Raw genomic sequence first — 26,400 nt, 5'->3', positions numbered from 1 at the left:
AAGGAACTACTACAAACAATTTTATGTCCACAAATTTAGCAACTTAGATGAAACAGACCAATTCCTTGACAACCACAAACTACCAAAATGAATAATTCTATACTAATTAAAGAAACTAAATTTGTAATGTAAAAGCTCCTTAAAAAAGAAATCTCTGGGCCCAGATGGTTTCACTGAAGAATTCTATCAAACATTCAAAGAATAAACGACATCAATTTTATACAATCTCTTACAGAAAGGAGAAGAGAGGACACGTCCAACTCATCATCCTAATACCTAAACCAGTGAAAATCAGTACAAAAAAAAAAAAAAGAGGCTGGGCGTGGTGGCTCATGCTTGTAATCCTAGCACTTTGGGAGGCTGAGGCAGGTGGAACACCTGAGGTCAAAGAGTTCAAGACCAGCCTGGCCAACGTGGCAAAACCCCGTCTTGTAGGGAGACCCCCTGAAACTATTGCTATGGAATAAAAGATGAAATGCTCCTGATTATTGTAAATACAAAATTGCATGCAGTATTGTGTAAAGACAATGCCAGGCTGGACTGCCAGAATGAGCCAACAGCGCATGATGTGCTTCCCCCTGCAGAGAGCCTATGAACGGATGTGCAGTCAGGGAGGTTTCACATCACCAAGATTCCTATCCCAGAAAAGCAGATGTTCATAGCTCTGGGAATGGAATACGACCCTTGTGGAGAGCCTATAAACAGATGCATGGGGGGGCACCTGTCCATATGGATAAGATAGGGCTATAAATGCCCTCATCTTGCCGCGGCTCTTCTAGGCCTCTTTAGGGTTAAGGCATACTCCCTTCTGAGAATTTCTGGTCTAACTGGTTGTCTAGCATCACATCCTGTTTCTATGGATTGTTTGTAACCAGCTTTTGCTGCAACTGTTACTGCTGATTAATATCTTGCTAATTATAGGTTATGGAAAGACTGTGTTTCTGTTTTAAGGCTCTGTTAGAAATTACTGATGCACACACCATATTGTAAATTCTTATCTCTGTATACTGTACTTCTGCATACAGATGTTAAAGAATTACTTCATCCCCATGTGACCATCTCACCTCATAATCAAATGACCCTAAATCCCTCACTAACCTACCCCACCCTCACTAAACTTAATAATAAATGCTGGTATATCCAGTGCATTGGCGGCATCGCAGGACCAGAAGGCGGTGACCCCCCTGGACCCAGCTTTCACTATCTTGTGTGTGTCTATTATTTCTTGACCTGCCAATCCACCTGGGAACAAAGAAAGAGCCCCATTGCGTTGTGGGCTGCTGGCCAGATCCCACGATACCGTCTCTACTAAAAAATACAAAAAATTAGCTGGGCGTGGTGGTGGACGCCTGTAATCCCAGCTACTCAGGAGGCTGAGGCAGGAAAACCGCTTGAACCCGAGAGGCAGAGCTTGCAGTGAGCCGAGATTGTGCCACTGCACTCCAGCCTGGGCAATACGGCAAGACTCCATCTAAAAAAAAAAAAAAGAGAGAGAGAGAGAGAGAGAAAGCTACAAGCCAATATCACTTCTGAACTTGGAGGCAAAAATGCTCAAAATATTAATAAACCAAATGCAGCAGTGTAAAGAATCATGGCATAGTGGATCACACCTGTAACCCTAGCACTTTGGGAGGCCAAGGCGGGTGAATCACGAGGTCAGAAGATCAAAACACGGTGAAACCCCGTCTCTACTAAAAATACAAAAAATTAGCTGGGCATGGTGGCGGGTGCCTGTAGTCCCAGCTACTCAGGAGGCTGAGGCAGGAGAATCGCTTGAATCCGGGAGGCGGAGCTTGCAGTGAGCCGAGATTGCACCACTGCACTCCAGCCTGGGTGACAGAGTGAGACTCCATCTCAAAAAACAAACAAACAAAAAAGAATCACGGCATGACCAAGTGGGGTATGCAAGAATAGCTCAACATTCAAAAATCAACCATGTAATCTATCATATTAACAAGCTAAAAAATCAACTCCTACAGGAAGCAACAACAAAACCCATATCCATTCATTATAAACACTCTCAGCAAACTTAGCAAAGAGGATATCCTCAACTTACAGGGCATCTACAAAACCCTACAGCTGTACCCTTTTTCTATCATCTCTGTGGGGGGCAGGGGAGGGGGCGGATGAGAGAACCCAAACTGTGTTGAACTTTTCATCTTCAAACAAATGTGTTAACTTTTTTTTTTTTTCCAAGACAGAGCCTTGCTCTGTTGCCTAAGCTGGAATGCAGTGGCACAATCACAGCTCACTGCAGCCTTGACCTCCTGGGCTCAAGTGATCCTCCTGTCTCAGCCTTCCAAGTAGCTGGGACTGCAGATACACACCACTGGGCCAGGCTATTTTTTAAAAATTTTTTATAGAGCTGTGGTCTCACCATGTTACCCCGGCTGGTCTTGAACTCCTGGGCTCAAGCAATCTGGCCACCTCGGCCTCGCAAAGTGCTACGAATTTCTTAAACTGAGTATTTTTTCATTTGTATGTCTCTCTCTCTCTCTTTTTCTTTTGTGAGATAGAGTCTTGCTGTGTCACCCAGGCTGGAGTGCAGTGGCATGATCTCGGGTCACTGCAACCTCCGCCTCCTGGGATCAAGCAATTCTCATGCCTCAGCCTGGCCACCTCGGCCTTGCAAAGTGCTACAAATTTCTTAAACTGAGTACTTTTTCATTTATATGTCTCTATCTCTCTCTCTCACAGCGAGACACAGCGAGGGTCTCGCTGTGTCACCCAGGCTGGAGTGCAGTGGCATGATCTTGGCTCACTGCAACCTCTGCCTCCCAGGTTCAAGTGATTCTCTGCCTCAGCCTCCCGAGTAGCTGGGATTACAGGCACCCGCCACCACACCTGGCTAATTTTTGTATTTTTAGTAGAGATGGAGTTTCACTATGTTGGCCAGGCTGGTCTTGAACTCCTGACCTCAAGTGATCTGCCCGCCTCAGCGTCCCAAAGTGCTGGGATTACAGGTGTGAGCCGCCGCGCCTGGCCTGCAGCGGGGTCTTGCCTTCTCCTCCTGCTCCTCCATGGGGACACCCTGATTACAACAGGCTCTAGCCGGCTCTCAGTGTCTCTTTTCCCACAGCATCTTGTGGAAGGGGGGCCCTGTGGGAGCTGGGGCTGTTCAGGATGAGGAGGGTTTCTATTGGTGCCTCAAACTCCTGAAGGGCTGTCACAGAGAAGGGGGAGCAGGCTTGTCCTCTGCAGCTTCAGAAGACAACACACAGATAGCAGGGTCAGCCCAGTGAATGAACAGATACGCTAATGAGTTAAGTGGCCAAAAACTGTAATGAGATCTCCGTTCCTGAGGGCATCCAAGCACAAACAGGTGGATTGCCCCTGGGAGCCTTCTGTGGGAGAGTCTCGCACTGGGGGACCCTCTTGGACTTCTTCCGGCATAAGCTTCTCGGAGTCTATATGCCTCTCACGCACTGGACTAGACTCTAAAAGCCACTGCCTGACCCTTCACAGATTCTCATTAAATGAACCTCAAAGTTCATGAGGCTGAAATGTGGCTGCACTCTCCATCCACCTCTGCAACTTCTGTGGACTCTTAATTCATGTTCTTTCTTTATATTCTTTAGAATCAGGGTCTCATCCTGTTGCTCAGACTAGAGTGCAGTGGTGTGATCATGGCTCACTGCAGCCTCAACTTCCTGGGTTGTCCCAAGAAGCTGGGGCCACGGGCGCACACTACCAACCTGGCTCATTTTTAAAATTATTTTGTAGAGACAGGATCTCCCTATGTTGCCCAGGCTGCTCTTGAACTCCTGGGATCAGGTGATTCTCCCACCACGGCCTTCCAAAGTGTCAGGATTACAGGTGTGATCCATTGTGCCCAGCCTTAATTAATCAATTAATTTTGAAATACAGTCTTGCGCTGTTGCCCAGGCTGGAGAGCAGTGCTGCAATCTCGGCTCACTGTAGCCTCGACCTCCCAGGCACCTCAGTTTCCCAAGTAGCTGGGACCACAGGCATGTGCCACCATGCCCAGTTAATTTTTGTATTTTGGGTAGAGACAGGGTCTTGCCATGTTGCCCAGGCTGGTCTCGAACTCCTGGGCTCAAGTGATTTACCCGCCCCTGCTTCTGGCATGAGCCACCGCGCCTGGCCTCTTAATTCATTTTTCAATGGCGAGAGTAATGAGGTAAATCATAGTAAAAAGGTCAGTGTACAGAGGGTGGTGGGCTTCCACATGAAAGGAGCTGGGATGATTCTCAGAGAAAAGGACGCCCTCTGCCTATTGCCACCTTCACTCAGTGCTTCCTGGACCCACAGAGCTCAGCATGCCCGATGGAGGCAGAGAAGCCCAGCACCCAGAGGACTCTAACCTGGAGGGGCAGATCACGCCTCCTCCCACCCTGCAGCCTGTAGTGCACTAGCGTCACACACAGCTAATACGTGTGTCAAACCTGAGAAAGGCAATGACCCCGCTACAGAAATCACGAAAACATGAGGATCAGAGGGCCTGCTGCTGTCTCTCCACGGCCCCCGCTGCTGTCTCTCCACGGCCCCCGCTGCTGTCTCTCCACGGCCCCCGCTGCTGTCTCTCCATGGCCCCCGCTGCTGTCTCTCCATGGCCCCCGCCGCATTCCCCGCCTGCCCTCCCAGTGTGTTCAGGACGTGAGTGGGACAAGAACAAGTAGTCCTGTACCAGCTTTCAATACCCTCTGAACGGTTATAACCACACGATTTTACGGCCTATTTTTTTTACTTTTTGTTTTTTATTTTTTTGAGACGGAGTCTTGTTCTGTCGCCCAGGCTGGAGTGCAGTGGTTTTGACCTTGGCTCACTACAGCCTCCACCTCCCAGGTTCAAGGGATTCTCATGCCTCAGCCTCCCAAACAGCTGGGACCACAGGCACGCATCATGCCCGGCTAATTTTTGGATTTTTAGTAGAGAGGGGCTTTCTCCATGTTGGCCAGGCTGGTCTAAAACTGCTAGCCTCGAGTGATCCAAGTACCTCGGCCTCCCAAAGTGCTGCAATGACAGGCATGAGCCACTGCAGCCTATTTTTTAAACTAGATCCTAAGTACCTGTGCTGTTCAAGTTTGCAGGACCACCCTCTCGAGGATGTATAACAATCAACAGTTTCTTGAGATAACAGTGAATGAAACCACATTAAAAAAAAAAAACGTTTTCTGAAGGCTAAGAAAGTAGCAAAGTGGGGCTGCGTGTGGTGGCTCTCGCCTGTAATCCCAGCACTTTGGGAAGCTGAGGCAGGCGGATCACAAAGTCAAGAGATCAAGACCAGCCTGGCCAACATGGTGAAACCCCGTCTCTACTAAAAATAAAAAAATTAGCTGGGTGTGGTGGTGCGTGCCTGTAGTCCCAGCTACTGGGGAGGCTGAGGCAGGAGAATCGCTTAAACCTGGGAGTTGGAGGTTGCAGTGAGCCAAGATTGCACCACTGCACTCCAGCCTGGTCATGGAGCAAGACTCCATCTGAAAAAAAGAGTCCGGGCGCAGTGGCTCACGCCTGTAATCCCAGAACCTTGGGAGGCCGAGGCGGGTGGATCACCTGAGGTCGGGAGTTCGAGACCAGCCTGACCAATACAGACAAACCTTATCTCTACTAAAATACAAAATTAGCTGGGCATGGTGGCACATGCCTGTAATCTCAGCTACTTGGGAGGCTGAGGCAGGAGAATCACTTGAACCTAGGAGGCAGAGGTTGCAGTGAGCCGAGATCGCGCCATTGCACTCCAGCCTGGGCAACAAGAACAAAACTCTGTCAAAAAAAAAAAAAAAAAAGAAAAGAAAAAGAAAAAGAAAGTAGCAAAGGGGAAAATTAACATGTCAAGCAACTTGAGAGGGAAGTTGCCAATTAAGATGAAGACTAACGAGGAGAGTGAAGCCTCAGGGGAGTCAGTCACATCACCGACACAGGCAGACGCCAGAGGCCAGGGATGCTGCCGTCGTCCACCAATTCTGTACATAAGAACTAGATAAGGGCGTTACTGAGCTAACCTAAGCACTTCTGCTTATTTTTCAGCCAAGAAGCATTACATACACACAACCAATGCCAGCAACTATATCATTTTATAAAACCTATGACTTTTCATTGATAATTTAATAAGATTTCAGTTTAATTACAAGGAAAATATTTTAGGATTATAACTAAGTATTAATAATATCTTTTGGGGCCAGGTATGGTGGCTCATGCCTGTAATCCCAGCACTTTGGGAGGCTGAGGTGGGAGAACTGCCCAGGAGTTTAAGACCAGCCTGGGCAACATAGCAAGACCCTATCTCTATAAAAAATGTTTTAAAAGGCTGGGTGCAGTGGCTCATGCCTGTAATCCTGGCACTTTGGGAGGCCAAGGTGGGCAGATCACTTGAGGTCAGGAGTTTGAGACCAGCCTGGCCAACATGGCAAAACCCCATCTCTACTAAAAATAAAAAAATTAGCCTGGCATGGTGGTGTACACTTCTAATCCCAGTTTCTTGAGAGGCTGAGATGGAAGGACCATTTGAACCTGGCAGGTGGAGGTTTCAGTGAGCCAAGATCGCATCACTGCACTCCAGCCTGGGCAACAGAGCGAGACCCTGTCTCAAAAAAAAAAAAAAAAAAAAAGGCCGAGCGCAGGGGCTCAGGCCTGTAATCCCAGCACTTTGGGAGGCCAAGGCAGGTGGATCACGAGGTCAGGAGATCGAGACCATCCTAGCTAACATGGTGAAACCCTGACTCTACTAAAAATGCCAAAAATTAGCTGGGCGTGGTGGCGGGCGCCTGTAGTCCCAGCTACTCAGGAGGCTAAGGCAGGAGAATGGGGTGAACCCGGGAGGCAGAGGTTGCAGTGAGCCGAAATTGCGCCACTGCACTCCAGCCTGAGTGACAGAGCGAGACTCCGTCTCAAAAAAAAAAAAAAAAAAAAGTAAAAAACAAACAAACAAAAAACTAGCCAGGCATGATAGTGTGTGCCTGTAGTCTCAGCTACTTAGGAGGCTAAGGTGAGAGGATTGCTTGAGCCCAAGAGTTTGAGGCTGCAGTGAGCTATGTTGTTGCCACTGCATCCCAGCCTGGGCAACATACCAAGACCCTTCTCTACAAAAAAAAATGTAAGAAAAAAAAAAAAAAAGAGAGAATTAGCAGGTCGTGGTGGTGTGCACTTACAGTCCCAGCTACTCAGGAGGCTGAGGCAAGAGGATCGCTTGAGCCCAGGAGATGGAGGTTGCAGTAAGCTGTGATGGCACCACTGCACTCCAGCCTGGGGAACAGAGTGAGACTCTGTCTCAAAAAAAAAAAAAAATTAACTCAGAATTATCATATAAAATTACCATATGAGGGGCCAGGTGCGGTGACTCATGCCTGTAATCCCAGCTACTCAAGGAGGCTGAGAAAGAATTGCTTGAACCCAGGAGGTGGAGGTTGCAGTGAGCTGAGATTGTACCACTGCATTCCAGCCTTGGCGACAGAGTGAGACTCCGTCTTAAAAAACAATAATAAAATAAAATGACCATATGATACAGCAATTCCACTTCTGTGTATACACCCACAATAACTGAAAGCAGGGTTGTTGTTCTTTTCCTGAGACAGGGTCTCACTGTGTTGTCCAGGCTGGCGTGCAGGGGTGCCATCAAACCTCACTGCAGCCTTGAACTCCTGGGCTCAAGCAGCCTCCTGAGTAGCTGAGACTCTAGGTGGTTGCCACCATGCCCAGCTAATTTTTTGTAGAGATGGCATCTTGCTATGTTGCCCAGGGTGGTCTTGAATTCCTGGCCTCAAGTGATCCTCCCACCTTGGCTCCCCAAAGTGCTGGGATGACAGGCGTGAGTCACTGCACCCAACTTAGAGCAAGGTCTTGAAGAGATGCTTGCACACCCATGTCCACACCAATGTCAGCATCATTCACAATAGCCAAAAGCTGGAAGGAACCCAAGTGTTGCTGAACAGATGAACAGACAAGCAAACTGCGGTCACCCTATGCGGTGGAATATTACTCAGCCTTCAAAAGAAAGGAAATTCTGACACATGCTACAACATGGATGAACCCTGAAGACATTATGCTCAATGAAATAAGCCAGAAACAAAAGGACAAATATTTGGCCAGTGCGGTGGCTCACATCTGTAATCCCAGCACTTTGGGAGGCCGAGGAGGATCACAAGGTCAAGAGATTGACACCATCCTGGCTAACACAGTGAAACCCCATCTCTACTAAAAATACAAAAAATTAGCCGGGCGTGGTGGCGGGAGCCTGTAGTCCCAGCTACTCGGGAGGCTGAGGCAGGAGAATGGCGTGAACTCGGGAGGCGGAGCTTGCAGTGAAGTGAGATCGTGCCACTGCACTCCAGCCTGGGCGACAGAGCGAGACTCCATCTCAAAAAAAAAAAAAAAAAAAAAAAAAGACAAATATTTCAAGATTCTACTTGTATGAGGTTCCCAAGGCAGTTAAATTCCTAGAGACAGAAAGTAGAATGGTGGTTGTGGGGGCAGGGGAGAGGGGATGGGAGTTTGTGTTCAATGGGGACAGAGCTTTAGTTCTGCAAGATGAACAGAGTTCTGGGGCTGGATGGTGGTGATTGCTGCAGAGCGATGTGAATGTGCCTAACACCACCAAATTGCATGCTTAAAAATGGTTACAATGGTAATTTTTTTTTTTTTGAGATGGAGTTTTGCTCTTGTTGCCTAGGCTAGAGGACAGTGGCACGATCTCAGCTCACTGCAACCTCTGCTTCCCAGATTCAAGTCATCTCCTGCCTCAGCCTCCCGAGTAGCTGGGATTACAGGCTCCCGCCACCATGCCTGGCTAATTTTTGTATTTTTAGTAGAGACGGGGCTTCACCATGTTGGCCAGGCTGGTCTCAAACTCCTGACCTCAGGGAATCCACCTGCCTTGGCCTCTCAAAGTGCTGGAATTACAGGCATGAGCCACTATGCCCAGCCATTTTTTTTTATTTTTTATTTTTTTGAGACAGGGTTTCACTCTGTCATTCAAACTGGAGTGCAGTGGCGTGATCTTGGCTCACTGCAACCTCCCCACTCAAGTGATCCTCCCACCTCAGCCTCCTGAGTAGCTGGGGTTATAAGTATGCGCCATCATGCCTGGCTAATTTTTGTATTTTTAGTAGAGATGGGGCTTTACCATGTTGACCAGGATGGTCTTGAACTCCTGGGCTCAAGTGATCCACCTGCCTCGGCCTCCCAAAGTGATGGGAATACAGGCATGAGCCACCACGCCCAGTCAAGTTGTAATTTTAAAAGGCGGTTTGGACAGCCAGACATGGTGGTTCATGCCGGTGATCCCAGCACTTTGGGAAGCCAAGGCACGGGGATTGCTTGAGCCAAGGGGTTCAAGACCAGCCTGGTCCACACAGTGAGACTTCATCTCTACAAATACTTTTTAAAATTAGCTGGGCATGATGGCACATACCTGTGGTCCCAGCTACTCTGGAGGCTGAAGTGGGAAAATGGCTTGAACCCAGGAGGTCAAGGCTGCAGTAAGCTATGATTGTGCCACTGCACTCCAACCTGGGTGACGGGGTGAGACCACATCCCAAAAAACAAAACAACAACAACAACAACAGAAACAACAGCTCAGACATACAGGAATGTCTGGCCCAGTGACTGACGTGGCTCCGGCCTGAAGCCCATGTGACTTTTGCTACCTTCTGGGCAGGAGAGAAGCATTCAGGGAAGGGTCCGATAGAACCGCTGGGCTGAGCACTGTGGTCATGATCCCACCTGCTTCCAAAACACCTCAGGGGCAACACTGAACCCGTAAAGTAATTTTTCATTAAAAAGAAATAGGACATGATTTCCAAATGCAAATCTCCCAGTGTTTCAACAAAAAGCCCCCCGTGATTTGAAGCAGAGCACGCAGAGGCATCTCAGATGAACAGACATACAACCCGCCTGCAGCACACCAACCATGGGCTGCTGCCTCCAGCAAGGGAATCCACAGAGCAAAGTTTCACCGAGAAGCATCATCCGCCAGGAAACTGTAGCGGTGGAGGTGCTTTTCCACGGGGGCTGTGTCAGATGCCCTCATAAATGGCACTGAAAACTATTAGGTTAGGTTTAAACGCAAACACTGTGGTTAGGCTGACAGAGTCGTGTCTTAGATCCGGGTGAGGTTGTTAGATATTTCTTTGCTCACACACAACATGCAGGGCATGAAGCCAGGGGCAGACTCTGCAGCCCCAGGGAGCAAGCCCATGCCGGCTGCCCACGCAAGGCCACTGGTCCAAATACTTATGCTAACTGTGGGCAAAACACTGGAGAAAGAAAAGGCAGCTGGCAGCAGACAGCTCTGGCCTTAGCCCACTCGTTTTCAGCTGTGTGTCATCCTGACATGATCACAGCCATCCCGCTCTGGAAGACACTGCCACGTGGTCAGATCTATATTAAGCCCCCCAGAAGGGCATTTTCCACATTTTTACAGCAGAACTGACATCGATCACACAAAAAGGTCACGTAATACCTGGCTAATTTTATGTGTCAACTGGACTGGGCCATGGGGTACCCAGATATTTGGTTAAGCATACTCTGACTGTGTCTGTGAGCATGTTTCTGGAGGAGAGTAACATCCAAATGGGTGGACTGAGATATTGGATGCCCTCCCAGTATGAGAGGGCCTCAACCAGTCCACTGAAGGCCCACGTACAACAGAAAAGTGAAGTAAGGCCGGGCATGGTGGCTCATGCCTATAATCACAGCACTTTGGGAGGCCAAGGCAGGCAGATCAGTTGAGGTCAGGAGTTCGAGACTAGCCTGGCCAACATGGTGAAACCCTGTCTCTACTAAAAATACAAAAATTAGCCAGGCCTGGTGGCACATGCCTGTAATTCCAGCTACACGGGAGGTCGAGGCAGGACAATAGTTTGAACCTGGGAGGCGGAGTTTGCAGTGAGCTAAGATCACACCACTGTACTCCAGCCTGGGCAACATCGCGAGACTCCATCACACACACACACACACAAAATTGGTCAGACATGGTGGCGCATGCCTGTAATCCCAGCCACTCAGGAGGCTGAGGCAGGAGAATTGCTTGAACCCAGGAAGCAGAGGTTGCAGTGAGCTGAGATCACACCACTGCACTCCAGCCTGGCAAACAGAGTGAGGCTCTACCTCAAAAAAAAAAAAAAAAGGTAGAGTAAGAGAATCAACTCTCTCTGCCTGCCTGTCTTTGAGCTGGGACATTGGTCTTCGCCTTTGGACTCCGTCTCAGACTGGAGTTATACCATTGGCTCTCCAGGGTCTGAATTTCTCAGCCTCCGTAATCATGTGAGCCAATTCCTTATCATCAATCTCTTTGTATACACATTGCAAAAGAAAATCTCAGGACCCCAAATTCTCCAAGCTAAAGGGAAAGTTAAGCTTAACAACCAAGTCACGCAAAAAAAAAAAAAAAAAAAAAAAAGCTACCTTTTCTTTCCCAGATAAAGTAATTTACACCCTTATTTATCGCATGTAAAATGCAGATTTACTGTGCGGAGAAGAAGGCATATGTGACTCTGCCCCGCTCCCTTCTTTTCACATGTAAAATGTAGATTCACTGAATGGTACTCAAAGCCTCACAAAAATGTGACCACTGGCCTCACTGCCTACTCCACCTCCTTTTCTTTGCCTCTTCCCCTCCTGCCTACTTTTTCCTCTTTAAATACTGAAGTTTCCAAAACCCTCTTTGGAAAAAGCACAGGCCACAGATCCTACGATGACTTGTGTTTCCTTCTTAACCTTGGCAAAAGACACCTCTAAATCGATCTGTTTCTGTTTCCATGCCTGCTAACACAACATCCATTCTGCAGCCCATGGATCAAGTAGTAATTTTGACTTTTAGGTCGTATTATTAAAGGAATACATTTTGTAAGGCTAAAGCTGCCATAGTGATTCCTCTGTAGGATCTGGGCAAAGTAAACTGAAAACCTGGAAAGGATTCACCATTCCAATGCCTCTAAGAACATTCGGAATTCACAGGAAGAGATCAAAATAGCAACATTAATAGAAGTTTGAAGAAGTTGGTTCCAGCCCTCATGGATGACTCTGAGGAGTTCAAGACTCCAGTGCAGGAAGTAACAGCAGATGTGGTGGAAACAGCAAGAGAAGTAGAATCAGAAGTGGAGCCTGAAGATGTGGCTGAATCATTGCAATCTCATGTTCAAAGCTGAACAGATGAAAAGTTGCTTCTTACGAAGGAATAAAAAAGCAGTTTCTTGAGAAGGAATCTACTCTGAGTAAAGATGCTATGAACTCTGCTGAGATGACCATAAAAGATTTAGAATATTCCATAGACTTAGATGATAATGCAGTGGCAAGGTTTGAGAAGATTGACTACGATTTTAAAAGATGTTCTACTATAGGTAAAATGTTATCAAACAGCATCACGTGCTACAGGAAAACCTTTTGTAAAAGTAAGAGTCAATAAATGCAGCACACTTCATTGTTGTCTTAAGAAATTGCCGGCCGGGCCAGGTGCAATGGCTCACGCCTGTAATCCCAGCACTTTGGGAGGCTGAGACGGGCGGATCATGAGGTCAGGAGATTGAGACCATCCTGGCTAACACGGTGAAACCCTGTCTCTAATAAAAATACAAAAAAAAATCAGCCGGGCGTGCTGGCGGGCACCTGTAGTCCCAGCTACTCGGGAGGCTGAGGCAGGAGAACGGCGTGAACCCGGGAGGAGGAGCTTGCAGTGAGCCAAGATCGCGCCACTCAACTCCAGCCTGGGCAACAGAGCGAGATTCCGTCTCAAAAACAAAAACAAACAAACAAAAAGAAATTGCTGGCTGGCCACCATGGCTCACGCCTGTAATCCCAGCACTTTGGGAGGCCGAGGCAGGCAGATCACTAGGTCAGGAGATCAAGACCATCCTGGCTAACACAGTGAAACCCCATCTCTACTAAAAATACAAAAAATTAGCCGGGCGTGGTGGCGGGTGCCTGTAGTCCCAGCTACTCGGGAGGCTGAGGCAGGGGAATGGCGTGAACCCAGGAGGTGGAGCTTGCAGTGAGCAGAGGTGGTGCCACTGCACTCCAGCCTGGGCGACAGTGCAAGACTCCATCTCAAAAAAAAAAAAAAAAAAAAAAGAAAAGAAAAGAAAAGAAATCGCCACAGCCACTCCAGCCTTCAGCAACCACCGCCCTGATCAATCAGCAGCTACCAACATCAAGACAAGACTCTCCACCAGCAAAAAGATTGCTACTCACTGAAGGCTCAGATAATTGTTAGCATTTTTTAGCAATATTTTTAAATTAAGGTATGTACATTGTTTCTTAGACATAATGCTATTGCACACTTAATAGACTACAGTATAGTGTAAACATAAAACTTTTTTTTTTTTTTTGAGGCAGAGTTTTGCTGTTGTCCTCCAGGCTGGAGTGCAGTGGCACGATCTCGGCTCACTGCAACCTCCACTCTGGGGTTCAGGTGATCCTCCTGCCTTAGACTCCTGAGTAGCCAGGATTACAGGCGCCCACCACATCTGGCTAATTTTTTGTATTTTTAGTAGAGACGGGGTTTCATCATGTTGGCCAGGCTGGTCTTGAACTCCTGACCTCAGGTGATCCACCTGCCTTGGCCTCCCAAAGTGCAGGCAGTGAGGCGTGAGCCACCGCACCTGGCCAAATATAACTTTTATATGCACTGGGAAATGCAAAAACTTTGTTGATTCTCTGTATTGCGATATTCACTTGATTGTGGTGGTCCGGAACTGAACCTGCAACATCTCTGAAGTATGCCTGTAGAGACAAATGAGACAGCACAAAGTCCCAAAAGAGATCCACATGTATGTGGCTATTTTCAAAAGGTGGCAAAGTAATTCAATAAGGAATAAACAGTCTTTTCAACAAATGGTGCTGAAACAACTGGATATCTGCATGAAAAAGAATGAACCTCAACCCTACACCTCACACAAAAATTAACTCACAATGAATCACGGCCTTACACATAAACACTAAAACTAAAATGTTCAGAGGAAAACAGGAAAAAATCTCCCTGACTTGGGAGAAGGCAAAGATTTGTTGGGATACCAAAAGCATGAATTATGAGAGAAAAATGTGGTAAAGTGGACTTTATCGAAATTTAAAACTTACAATTCTCAAATTTTACCATTAAAGAAAGTAAAGGCCGGGCGCTGTGGCTCACACCTGTAATCCCAGCACTTTGGGAGGCCAAGAAGGGTGGATCATCTGAGGTAAGGAGATCAAGACCAGCCTGTCCAACATGGTGAAACCCTGCCTCCACTAAAATTACAAAAAATTAGCCAGGCATGGTGGCAAGTGCCTGTAATCCCAGCTACTCAGGAGGCTGAGGCAAGAGAATCACTTGAACCCAGGAGGTGGAGGTTGCAGTGAGCCAAGATCATGCCATTGCGCTCCAGCCTGGGCAACAAGACCAAAACTCCGTCTCAGAGAAAAAAAAAAGAAAAAGAAAAAGAAAAAAAGACAGACCATAAGCTGGGAGAAAATAGTCTCAATATGTATATCTAACAAAGTGCCTATATCCAGAATACATAAAGAGCTCTTACAACTGAAAAGGAAATAAACCCAATTAAAAAATGAGCAAAAAATTTGAACAGATGTTTCACAAAAGAAGAGATACAAATAGTCAGAAAGCACATAGGAAAGTGCTCATCATCATTGGTCATCAAGGAAATGCAAATTAAAATGAGATACCTGGCCGGGCGTGGTGGCTCATGCCTGTAATCCCAGCACTTTGGGAGGCTGAGGTGGGCGGATCACCTAAGGTCAGAAGTTTGAGACCAGCCTGGCCAACATGGTGAAACCCAAGCTCTACTAAAAATACAAAAATTAGCTGGGTGTGGTGGTGGGCGCCTGTGATCCCAGCTACTCGGGAGGCTGAGGCAGGAGAATCACTTGAACCCAGGAGGCGGAGGTTGCAGTGAGCCAAGACTGCACCACAGCACTCCAGCCTGGGCGACAGAGCGAGAATCTGTCTCAAAAAAAAAAAAAAAAAAAAGCTAAAACCTGAAAACAACCCCAATGTCCCAATGTCCATCAGCAAGTGAGTGTAAAAAGGGTGAACTGCTGATTCATGGGTGAACGCCACAGGTCGCATGCTGAAAAAGGAGCCAGACGTAAAAGACTGCATGTTCTATGGTTCCATTTATACGACGTTTAAAAGAGGCCAAAATCGTGATGAAAATCATAGACTGCAAAGGAGCATGAGGAAACTCGGGGCGATGGAAATGCTCTACTGTTTGACTGCAGAGGCAGGTACAAGGTGATTATGTTTGGCCTCGTTCCTCAAACTGCATACTTAAAATGGGTACGTTTTATTGCATGTAAATCATACGTCAATACATTTGATTTAAAGTTAAAAAGAAAATGTTTGTGGTTTTACGAAGCTGATCTCCAGAGGCTAACACTTCTCTCTCTAATATGAATGCAATGGTCCGGCTCTCACCAATTTCCACAATGCAGACAACACCAGTGCAGAGTTCCGCGCAGACATGGAGGGACTGGGAGGAAGAGGGAAGGGATACTGAGACCCAGTCCAGCCTCTGCTGAGTGGCCTGGACCAAGTCATTTTATGTCTGATTTTCAGTCCATCTACAAAAGAAGAACAAACTAGGCCTTTCTGCTAACCAGAGCTACCGAGAGTACAAAAATGAGAAAAAACAGCTAAGTGTTTGATAAAATAGTAAAGCACTTTCTTTAGACTCTGCCCCTGGCCTTACTTATCTCTCTGTCTTCATCAGTCCCTCAAATATTTGTTACACAAATATGTGTTATTTTTATTATTACTCATGCTTTCTACCAAGAGCCAGTTATCAACAGTCAAAAAAAAACTGTCTATTTGCAAATTGATTTTAAAATAACAATACCAATAGCTAACATGTTGTTAAAAGTGATGTTCTAAGGGTTTTGCACATATTACTTTGTTTAATCCTCACACTAACTGGGATGAAACGGGGAAAAGTAGCTACAGACTTGCACAAGTCTACATAGCTAGCAGTGTTTAGAGCTGGCCTCGGAACCCAGGCTGTTGTTGGAGAACCCCCCCTTCCTTGCCACTCTGCTCTGCTGGCCTCTACAGTATATGTTTATGCAGAATTGGTAGGTTTCACTAGACAGTCAAATTTCCATTTCCTTTATTGCTGAAGGAAGTAGCTTCTTCGTGTCCAAATAACCAAGCTCTTGAGCACTAAATCAAGTGACATGACCTTCAATAAGCAGTGCAAGAATGTTTCAAGTTTATTTATTTATGCTACTGGCACAAAGACCAGAAACTGCCTACTTCTTTTCCAGCTTTACAGACACTATATAAGGCAAATAATTCACTGCAGTTCCCATCACTGTAGTCAACAAAAATGTGGAAAGTTTCTGTTACTGGTGTCAATATTTGCTCTCTGCATGTCCTGGGCTGCCTGGAACTTACACACAGTGGTGCTGCATTAAAATCTCCATCGTAAGACACATTTTCACGCAGTACCTCCAGGACTGTGCTTTATTTGCTTATGAAATTACTTCATTTGTGTTCAGTTAACTACATCTGACAGTATACCAAATAAAAATATGTAATAAACGGTCACATTGATGAGAATGGAATGTTGATTTATATCCCAGGAGACCTGAATGAAAACTGAGCCCAAACTTAGCCTTTGAAGTAAAGTAACTTCCCTGCAGAGCTGGTCCTAGGACACAGAGGCTATCAGCTCACGCTGTTCTCTTCCTTCCCGTCTCTAAGCCCTCTGTCGGCCCTTCCCAAGTAGACAGGAAATCCACGCACATACACCAGTCCAATATTCCCAAACTGGGTTTCCAGTTCTTAGAAGACAGGGATTATATCTCATGTGCTTTCTGTGTTCCTCGTAAGGCTCAAATATTTGTTGCATGATATTTGACTCTAGAATCCAAACGATAACTCACTTGACAACTGACTTAAATCAATTCTTGGCCGGGCGCAGTGGCTCACGCCTGTAATCCCAGCGCTTTGGGAAGCCAAGCTGCATGGATCACCTGAGGTCAGGAGACCAGCCCGGCCAACATGGCAAAACCCCGTCTCTACTAAATACAAAAACTAGCTGGGTGTGGTGGCTGGCGCCTATCGTCCCAGCTACTTGATAGGCTGAGGCAGAGAGAATTGCTTGAACCCGGGAGGTGGAAGTTGCAGTGAGTCAAGATTGCCCCACTGCACTCCAGCCTGGCCAACACAGTGAGACTCTGCCTCAAAAAAAAAAAAAAAAAAAAAGAGTTAACTCAAAGAAATTATTTCAGAAGAAAATGATAATAAATCTCACTATGATCAGTTTAAGAACCTGCTTGGGGCTTTACATGCAAAATATATCCAGGCTCAGCCAGGTGCAGTGGCTGATGCCTGTAATCTCAACGCTTTAGGTGGCCAAGGCAGAATAATATTTTGAGACCAGGAGTTCAAGATCAGCTTGTGCAACATACCAAGAAGCCATCTGTACAAAAATTTAAAAATTAGCCAGGTATGGTAGTATACACCTGTAGTCCCAGCTACTCAGGAGGCTGAGGTGGGAGGATCTCTTGAGCCCAGGAGGCCGAGGCTGCAGTGAACTATGATCACACCACTGTACTCCAGCCCTCCAGCCTGGGTGACAGAGTGAGATCTCGTCTCAAAATTTAAAAATGAATAAATAAATAATTTAAAAAAGTAAATAGGTATCCAGGCTCTAACTCGTCAAGTCCCCTCTGCCCCACCTACACCCCACCCTGCCCCAGTCACCATCAGCTCTCACCTGCGTTATTGCAACAGGCTCCAAACCAGTCTCCCTGCTTCTGCTCTCAGGCCCATACAATCCATTTTCAACCCCAAAGCCATGGTTATTCTGTTAAAAGTCGGATCGCGTCATCTCTGATCACTGGAGTCCAGTGGCTTCCAATCTCAAGTCCTTCCGATGGCCCGTGACTGGGACTCCACTGATGTCCTCTTCTACCGCAGTTCCCCTCGGGGACCCTCTCCAGCCTCAACAGTCTCCTTGCCGTTCATCCACCACACCGAGCAGGCTCCTGCTGCTGGGCCTCTGCACCACCGTCCCTCAGCTGGGGAATCCCAGGGTAGTCCCACACTTCCTTCAGATCTCTGCTCGATGCTCACCTCCTTAGCAAGCCTTTCCTAACCACCCTGAGAAAATAGATCCCGGCCTCTACCCTGCACTCTCCATCCCCATACCCTGCTTTTCTTCATAGCAGCATTTATCCCATCCCTACCTCAAATCTTTTATTTATTGTTTTTAGAGTAGTTTCTCACTGTGTCACCCAGGCTGGAGTGCAGTGGTGCAATCACAGAATCTCTGAACTACTGGGCTCAAGCGATCCTCCTGCCTCAGCCTCCCAAAGTGTCAGGATTACAGGCGCGAGCCACCGTGCCTGGCCTCAAATAGCTCATATTCACTAGTTAATCTGTTCACTGTCTTCCTGCACTGAAACCTTAAAAGGGAGGTCCTCGTCCTGTCTCACAGCGGTTATTCTCAAGGCTTACGGTAGCATCTGGCACTCAGTACTTGCTCAAGAAAGAGGTGTTGTTCTAACAAAAACCAGACAAACATGATGGACTCTCATTGCCTAATTTCTGAAACTTGGGGACAGGTGAAGAATGACCTATAATACTGTTCTCTCTACTGGTGAGTATGTTTTAAAACCCCCTTACAAAATGACGAAAGAAAGCGCTCGGCCGGGCGTGGCGGCTCACGCCTGTAACATAATTGCCTGAACCCAGGAAACAGAGGCTGCAATGAGATCGTATCACTGCACTCCAGCCTGGGTGACAGAGCGAGACTCTGCCTGAAAGATAAAAAAATACAAAAAGAAAAGAAAAAAAGAAAGCGTTCAGAATCTCTGATAAATGACCACGAGGAGACAGGATACAGAGAACAATGACAAGAACCAAGAGGAAATGAGAGCAAGGAAACCCTCCCTGTTAACAGGGCCTGTGCACCGAGGCAGGCGAGGGCCCCCATTCTGTCAGAGCAGAAAGCCCATCTGAGACCATTCCCATTTGGGTCAATTCAATGCTACACATACATATCCATGAAAGAGTGAAATTATTCCGTGAGGTGAAGTTTATTAGGAAACTCAGCAGTCTCTGTCCCTGCTTCCCTTTCTCACCTCCGCCCTTCTCCATGATTCTTTTTTTTTTTTTCTTTGAGACAGGGTCTTGCTCTGTCAACCAGGCTAGAGTGGAGTGTGATGGCTCGATCCCGGCTCACTGCAATCTCCGCCTCCCAGGCTCAAGTGAAGTGATCCTCCCACCTCAGCCTCCCAAGGAGCTGAGATTACAGACACAGGCCACCATGTCCAGCTAATTTTTGTATTTTCAGTAGAGACAGGGTTTCGCCATGTTGCCCAGGCTGGTCTCGAACTCCTGGACTCAAGCAATCCTCCTGCCTTGGCCTCCTGAAGTGCTGGGATTACAGGTGTGAACCACCATGCTCTACCCACTCCATAATTCTTTTTAGCTAGTTCTTTTAACGTCTGCCTTCAGAGTGAACCTTGGTTGTTCAGCTTGGGGCATCAGTGACTGACTTCCAAGGCGACAGGCGAAAATGCAGCGCTCTCCTCCCCACACCTTCTCCACCCAGGCGCATCATAATTTCAATTAGAGCAGCAGTCAGTGTTTACATAAATTATTATCATTGCGGAGAGGCTATCCACAGCTGCGCCTTGTAGTACACCATAATTATTTTTCGTTTCCCACACGATAGTTTATTTTCCCTGGAACTAATAACAGTCTTGTGTTTTCATTTGCTTTGTTTAGTATTTATCACTAATCCCGCCCCAACTCTGCCAACTGTCTCAACTCCTCTCCAGATGTTCCAGCACGTCAGGTGTCCTGCTAATTTCATCTTCTCCCAAAGAATCTCCTCATGGAGCCTCGGACCAGTTGGGGTCAGGACATGTCTGCTCTCCACACCAGCACCTGGCTGGGATCTCCCTTCAGCAGGTTCTTCTCACCTCCCACCTGGGGGAAATCCTGTTCCCACCAGCCAGTCTCTCTCAGTCTAGACTTACTGCCTCAACTGGGGAGACTACATCTGCCAATTGCCTCCTTAAAGCATGAGGAACAAATCTGGGAGCAAGTCTGAAGGTGTCTTTACCCTACCCTCCCTTGCCTGAATGTACACTTCCAGGCTGAAAATGCATCCTTCAGAATTTCTCAAGCAAGGCCCTCCCGTCTCCTGCCATCCAGTGCTGCTTTGAAAAGGCCCAAGCCCTTCTACTTTTCATTTTAATTGTAGTTAGTTCTTCTGCCTTTTTCCACATGTTCTAACCTTCTGCCTTTTGACCTGTGATGACCTATTTGTAATTTGTTTTTACTTATTCCTCTTGTTCTGAGATTTCACAACAGTATGTCCTGGAGTGGGTACGCAAGGAATCTTTTTTTTTTTTTTTTTGAGACGGAGTCTCGCCCTTGTTGCCCAGGCTGGAGTGCAATGGCATGATCTCCACTCACAGTAACCTCTGCCTCCCAGGTTCAAGCAATTCTCCTGTCTCAGCCTCCTGAGTAGCTGGGATTACAGGCACCCGCCACCATGCCTGGCTAATTTTTGTAATAGCCAGGGTTTCACTATGTTGGCCAGGCTGGTCTCAAACTCCTGGCCTCAAGTGATCTGTCCACCTCAGCCACCTAAAGTGCTGGGGTTACAGGCGTGAGCCACAGCGCCTGGCCTCTGAATTCTCGCTATCCAAATTCTGGGGTCAACAGTTGCAGACATGCTTTCAAATAAATCCTTCCCCTCCCAAGCTCTCACTAGTCTTTATCTGAAACTCAGCCTCTCTCACTATCCAAGTTTAGTGCCCAGACTTTTTTTTTTTTTTAATTTTATTTTTGAGACGGAGTCTCATTCTATTGCCCAGGCTGGAGTGCAGTGGCACGATCTGGGCTCACTGCAACCTCCCCCTCCTGGGTTCAAGCAATTCTCCTGCCTCAGCCTCCTGAGTATGGGATTGCAGGCACCCACCACCATGCTTGGCTAATTTTTGTATTTTTAGTAGAGGTAGGGTTTCATCATGATGGCCAGGCTGGTCTCAAACTCCTGACCTCTGTGACCCACCTACCTCCCAAATTGCTGGGATTACAGGCATGAGCCACCACACCCAGCCTTCCCAGGCTTTTAATATCCAAGTTGGGAAGTGAAGATGCTAGAGAATGAAGGATACCTGCATTTTCACCCATGGTGCTGGCCACTGGGTGGGCCTCTTTAACCCAGAAAGTTTGGGTTCTAGGAAATTATTTTGTGAATTTCATCCTGTTTTCCCTATTTTTTTCTTGTGGAAACTTTTAAAAATGTATTTTATTTTATTTCTTAGAGATGGGGTCTTGCTCTGTCACCCAGGCTGGATCACAGTGGCATGATCACAGCTTACTGCAGCCTCAAACTCCTGGGCTCAAGTGATCCTCCCACCTCAGCCTCCCAAGTAGCTGGGACTACAGGTGCACACCACCACACCTGGCTAATTTTTAAATTTTGTTGTAGAGATGGGGTCTTGCTATGTTGCCCAGGCTGGTCTTGAACTGCTGGCCTCAAACGATCCTTTCACCTCAGCTTTGAAGCTGTTACTATTCAGCTGCTGACTTCCTGATCTGATCCTCTCCGTTTCTTTTTTCTCTCATTTGCCACCTCGTTGCTTTTCTGTTCTACTTTCTGAGGGAGTTCCTCAACTTTATCTTTTACCCACTAACTGATTTTCTTATTTCTGCTTTCATTTTTTTTTTTTTTTTACATCCGAGAGTTCTCTTTTTGGATCTTTGAATGCTCCTTTTGGTGGCTTTTTTTTAGAGCTTCCTGTTCTTGCCTCATGTTCGCGATATTTTCTCTCACCTCCGCGTGGACATTAATGACAGCCTGCTTTCTAAGGCTCCTTCGTGCACGCTCTGTGGTTTCCCAGTGTGTATTCCGCTCCCAATCTCCTGTAGCAGAGATTTTCTTCAGATGCCCTTGGTTATCTGCTCATATTTAAGGGATGGGGATTTTTAAAGCTTGATGCCTTGAACACTGGGAGGGGGTTATTAATTACAGGCTTCGTGAGCAAGGGATCCAGCTGGGCCTGCTGACTGGGGACCTCCTGATGTCATTAATTTTAGGTCTTTTCTCTTGGGCTACTCAGATTCCCCAAAGACACATCCATCCTCCTGTCTAGAGGGAAAAGCCCCAGCTGGTCATGTTCTGTGAGCCAAAGGGGCCCTGTTCGCTTCCTCCTCCTGTGCCCTGTACAGCACCGCGCCTCCACCCCATACTCAACTGTGCGCCCCCACCCCGTACTCAACTGTGCCCCCACCCCGTACTCAACTGTGCCCCCACCCCGTACTCAACTATGCCCCCACCCCGTACTCAACTGTGCCCCCACCCCATACTCAACTGTACCTGTTTCCCATTCTTCTCTGAAATATCTTTAAAGTTTCTAACAGTTACAGAAACCACCACCTTAACAGCAGGAAGTAATAAGTTGGAGAGTCAATTATCTCCAGGCACATCTGTGGGCCAGGGCTGGAGAACCACAGTCCCATCTGCAGCCACAGACCCACCAAGTAAGTGTGAAACTAACAGCTACTCTCTGAAAAGAAAGACAATTTAAGAATCGAAACTCAAGATGTAAGGTTTTTTTAGATGACAAGCCGCATGTGTTTCAGTATTATCAATCACCCGTCTTTTCCCACTGATGGCTCCTTCAGCCCCGGACCCACACGAGAAGAGAATCACCTGCCAGCCTCAATGACTGTGCGTAGTCAAGGAACTGCACGCCCAAGGTCAGCCAACCAACAGGCCTCTCTTCAGCTCTCGATCCCTTCCCACTAGGGTTCCTGGGGATTCCCTCCTTGTACAGGCTGTCTCTTCTCTACAAGGTCACATCTCCTCCAGGATGGCCACTAACACCACCAACTCTGCAGGTCTAAAACCCACGTGTGTTTGGCCCTTCCTCTCCCACCCGGCCCCAGCACTCCTCATCGCAGGCGAGAAGTCCCGGCTGCCCTCGCTGTTACAGGTCACCACACCTCACAAAGTGCCACCGCCCAGTGGATTTGGCAGTATCTTTCAGCTCCATGCCCGCCCCCACTCTCTCACTGTCCCAGACCCACACCCCACAAGGCTACTCAACTCAACTCCACTGCCCAGATGCAAAATCCACCTCCAGGACCACTTTTCTGAAACATATCTAATCGCATCGCACCCAAACCACCACCAAAGGGATAAAAGCTTAAACTCCCTCGCACAGCATTCAGGCCCCTGCACAATCAGAAACCCATCTTTCCCGTCTTTTTTTCACTCCATTGCCCAGGCTGGAGTGCAGGAGCTCAATGTCGGCTCACTGCAACTTCCGCCTCCAGGTTCAAGCAATTCTCTTGACTCAGCCTCCCAAGTAGCTGGGACTTCAGGCGTGCACCACCATGCCCAGCTAAATTTTGTATTTTTAGTAGAGATAGGGTTTCACCATGTTGGCCAGGCTGGTCTCGGACTCCTGACCTCAGGTGATACACCGCCTCGGCCTCCCAAAGTGCTGGGATTACAGGCACGAGCCACCTCGCCCAGCCTTCCAGTCTTAGCTTCCAACCCAATCCTCAAACCCCACTTCATCAAGAACACAGCAATCCACCATCTCCCTCAAACATCACTTTCACTTCCACATCTCTGCATGCCCTTTGCCTCCAAAGGCCCAATTCATAGGTCCCCTCCACTGTGGAAAATGTCGGAAAATGTCTCCACATTCTGTTAACGCCTGCACCACAGCCCCAACCCCACACAGTTGTAGCCAGGCTGGCCGTGAGCTCCCAGGGCAAGGCCCACGCTATTACCGGCATCTACCCCAGCTTGGCATCTTGCACTCGACTGGAGGTTTGATAATAAAGCTGGAGTCTGCTGAGTGACCGCAGACAGTTACTGCTGGCCCCAAAGCATCAGTCCAAAGTCCCATAAACTCCTTTGCAGGGAAATCAAACATCTATGCCAGTCCAGGCAGGTGCTCTTTCAGACCTCAAGCGTTGCACCTTCGTGTAGCGATCTCCCCATTACCCCTGTTTTCTCTCCGTCCTCACTCAGACACCAGCCCTGACTCCCAACACCAGATGCTCACGGTGAGGGGCTAACCCGGGTCCCCGCGTGCGGGTAGGTGGAGGACCCGCTGAGCTGTCCCCAGCCACCCACAGCCGGGAGCAGCACCGTAGGGCTTGGTGTCCTGGAAGATGTACTGCGTTCAGCACCGCGCCTGCAACTCACATTCCTATTCACTCCGGGGCTTCCGAGTTCCCACAGCCCCGATTATGAACTAAATAATTTAATAATGCTGAAAACACTACGGCTTGTTGTGCTGCCTGCCAGACGGAGCCTCTGCCCGAGCCAAGGCTTTGCCGGCGGTGTCTCGGTGGCCCGGAGCCCGCAGAGGAGGTCTAAGTCCCACTGTTCCCGGACTAAATGCACGGTTTCCTCTCGCAGAGGGGCAGGGCTGCGGCTTCTGGAGTGAGAGGTCATTTAAGGGATACCCTGAGCGACCTGCCGGTGCTGCTGGCGTCTGCAGGCTCCAGGGCTGCGGTCGGCGGGGCCGGGGAGCCCCGTTCAGGTGACAGCAGGCACAGGAGGGGCTCTGGGGGGCTGGGGAGCCCCGTTCAGGTGACAGCAGGCACAGGTGGGCCCTCGGGGGCTGGGGATCCTGGAACTCAACGCCCGGGAAGCGGTCCTACCCATGCCGGGCGGCAGAGGCTGATGCCGGGCAGGGGGACTCAAGGGGGCCAGCGGATCCGCTGCAGCCTCTGCTTTCGCTGAATCAGAACCACAGATTTCTCGTCCAGACCCCGAGGAGCCGCAGAACGCGCTGATCAGGGCCCCAGGGCTGGGTCCCCCTGGACGAGGGCGACGAGCGGGGCTCAGAGAGGGCGCGCGCAGGGCCAAGGTCACACAGCGCGCCGGCGTGGGAACTCGAACTCGGGCCCAAGCCGCGCCCGCCAGGCCGGGCTAAGGAGAGCCGACCCGCGCCCCTCAGCGCAGCCCGGGACCCCCGCCCGGGCCCTGGGAGCCCCGCACCGGCCGAGAGAGAGGGAGGCCGCGCCCTGAGCCCGCCGCCCGCCGCCCGCCGCGCCCCTCACCTCGCGCCCCTCACCTCGCGCCCGCAGCCGCCGCCGCCGCCGCCCCGCGACTAGCGGACCCTCCAGAGGCCGCCCTCGCCGGCCCCGCCCCCGGCGCCGGAGCCCCGCCTACCGCTCGTCTTCTCGCGAGACATCGCGGCCGCCGGAGGGGCCACGGAGGCCGAGGGGCGCCCGCCCTCAGCGCGCCTGCGCTCGGCCAGCCCGCCCCCGCCCTCGCGAGCCAGTGCCATGTGGCGCGGTATTTACGGCCAGAGATAGAAACCGCCCACCGGCCGCCACGAGCCACGCCCCTTTCTCAGCAGCCAATCCGCGGCGTTGACTCCGCCCCGGTGGACCGGGCGCGCGGCGGCCCGGAGGCGCGCAGCTGTCTCGCCGTCCGAGCGAGGAGCTCCACGTTGCAGCCAAACACGGTCCCGTTAACCAACCTTTATGCAGTGCCTGTTGTCTATCCGACCCTTTCTCGATCATCGGCTCATTGGCAAAGGATCGTGATGCTCACCGGCTGGGGCTTGAGACTCGGTGTGTGACCTTGGGCAAGTGACTTAACCTCTCTGAGGTTGTCTCCAACCCGTAAAATATAAAAGGTTAGTGACCCTACCTTGCAGGGAGTATGTGAGACAAATGAGATGATACGGGTAAAGAGCTTAGCAAGATCCCTAATGCACAGTGAGCATGCAATAATTGTTCTTGGCATCAATGTAGTTTTGTTTGTGTGTGTTTGTTTGTTTAGAGAGAGGATCTCACCGTGTGGCCCAGGATGGGGTGCAGTGGTGTAGTCACAGCTCACTGCAGCCTCAACCTCCTGGGTTCAAGCCATCCTCCCACCTCCGCCTCCCGAGTAGCTGGAACTACAGACAGGTGCCACCACACCCGGCTAATTTTTAATTTTTAATAGAAACGGGGGTCTCACTATGTTGCCCAGGGTGGTCTTGAACCCCTAGACTCAAGCCATCCTCCTGCTTCAGCCTCCCAAAGCTCTGGGATTACAGGCGTGAGCCACCGTGCCAGGCCCAGCGATTTTTTTTTTAATTATGGTAAAATATATATAACATAAAATTTACCATCTTAACCTTTGTTGTTGTTGTTGTTGTTGTTGTTGTTGAGACGAAGTCTCGCTCCGTCGCCCAGGCTGGAGTGCAGTGGCGCGATCTCGGCTCACTGCAAGCTCCGCCTCCCGGGTTCACGCCATTCTCCTGCCTCAGCCTCCGGAGTAGCTGGGACTACAGGCGCCCGCCACCACGCCCAGCTAATTTTTTGTAGTTTTAGTAGAGACGGGGTTTCACCGTGTTAGCCAGGATGGCCTCGATCTCCTGACCTCGTGATCCGCCCGCCTCAGCCTCCCAAAGTGCCGGGATTACAGGCGTGAGCCATCGCGCCCGGCCCATCTTAACCATTTTTAA

The 26,400-nt window shown here is 48.9% G+C and overlaps 1 protein-coding gene across 4 annotated transcripts in view; it reads right to left on the bottom strand.

The window, feature by feature from the left end:
* Window positions 1–25,096, bottom strand: part of CHST12 (carbohydrate sulfotransferase 12) — a 39,575-nt gene extending 14,479 nt beyond the window's left edge. The window contains exon 1 of one of the 4 annotated variants that reach the window (XM_032145676.2): window positions 25,015–25,096. The gene's annotated coding sequence lies outside the window, so the exon portion shown is untranslated. Of the gene's footprint in view, window positions 1–17,663; window positions 17,987–24,410; window positions 24,429–25,000 lie in introns of those variants that run through there. The other 3 variants (XM_032145677.2, XM_058434368.1, XM_058434367.1) reach the window with 3 other exon arrangements.
* Window positions 25,097–26,400: the final 1,304 nt, after the last annotated feature.

Source organism: Hylobates moloch, unplaced genomic scaffold (assembly GCF_009828535.3).
Source record: "Hylobates moloch isolate HMO894 unplaced genomic scaffold, HMol_V3 SCAFFOLD_24, whole genome shotgun sequence".
NCBI lineage: Eukaryota > Metazoa > Chordata > Mammalia > Primates > Hylobatidae > Hylobates > Hylobates moloch.
This window is presented reverse-complemented; position numbering and strand designations above follow the sequence as displayed.